The following is a 988-nucleotide window of genomic DNA, read 5'->3' as shown; positions in this document are numbered from 1 at the left end:
ATAGTATTCTAGAGTGAAGTGGTCCCTGAGTACAGAGACTGAGTTGCAGTTAAGTAAAAAATAGACTACAAGATCATGAACTGCATTGAGATGCAAGCCAGATTTAACATTCAAGTGTTGTTGAACTGAGGAGCTGCTAAAGGAAAACTGTAACAGGACCGATTGTTGCTTATTGCCTTCCTTTCTCTGTCTTTGTTGCCTTTTGCTCTTACATTGCTTGTGTTGTCTTTCTAAGCCCAGATGTTCTCCGATAATTCACACTGCCCTGATTGTGGGCAACGGTGGTTCCCTGGTTTAGAACTAGGGCATTGGTAATACCAAAGTGAACTTCCTTAAAATGAATGTTACCCAGTGTTCGTAGACCATATTGACAGAGCTGATTATTGTCCTGAATGTCATCCTGACAATCCTACCAAAGAAGCCTTGTCCTGCCTTGGTCTTTCCCGCTTGAGTGAGTACTTCAAAATCTCACCAGGTGGACCTTTGAGAAAGCTTGTCATCCATTTCTTCTGGGTCTTCCACTGGTTAGAAAAATGATACATGTCTTCAGAGTAGTTGGGTTTAATCCTGCCTTACAATTAATCTTGACCAGAACAGACAAAACCTTAAATAAAAAGCTTGGTCAAAGCAGGTGACTTCTGTAACAGAATCATGAAGACTCTCCTAGGTGAGATGAATAGTTACCTGTTTCTGTACTTTGTCTCTTTTTCTTTATTTCATAATGTTTTAGGTGCTGTATTGAATCTGGGTGCTTTCATGCATGCTAGCCTAGTGCTCTTCCCCTGAGTTTAACCTGAATCACTTTCTGAATATGACTCAGATTGTCGCTTCTTTGTCAACTGCTGACTTGTTGGGTCTACTTCTGTAATCTATGACCTATGTGTTTTGTTATTTTTAGCATATATTTAGTCAGTATTGCAGATGATTTACCTAGAGTCAAACTAACCTATAGTCCAGACAAATGCTTTAGAACTAGGTTGCCCCTCCT

The 988-nt window shown here is 40.0% G+C and overlaps 1 pseudogene; it reads left to right on the top strand.

Moving 5' to 3' along the window:
• The first annotated feature begins 217 nt into the window (after positions 1 to 217).
• LOC101980948 lies at positions 218 to 635 on the top strand (annotated as a pseudogene).
• Positions 636 to 988: the final 353 nt, after the last annotated feature.

Source organism: Microtus ochrogaster, chromosome 2 (assembly GCF_000317375.1).
Source record: "Microtus ochrogaster isolate Prairie Vole_2 chromosome 2, MicOch1.0, whole genome shotgun sequence".
Taxonomy (NCBI): Eukaryota; Metazoa; Chordata; class Mammalia; order Rodentia; family Cricetidae; genus Microtus; species Microtus ochrogaster.
This window is presented reverse-complemented; position numbering and strand designations above follow the sequence as displayed.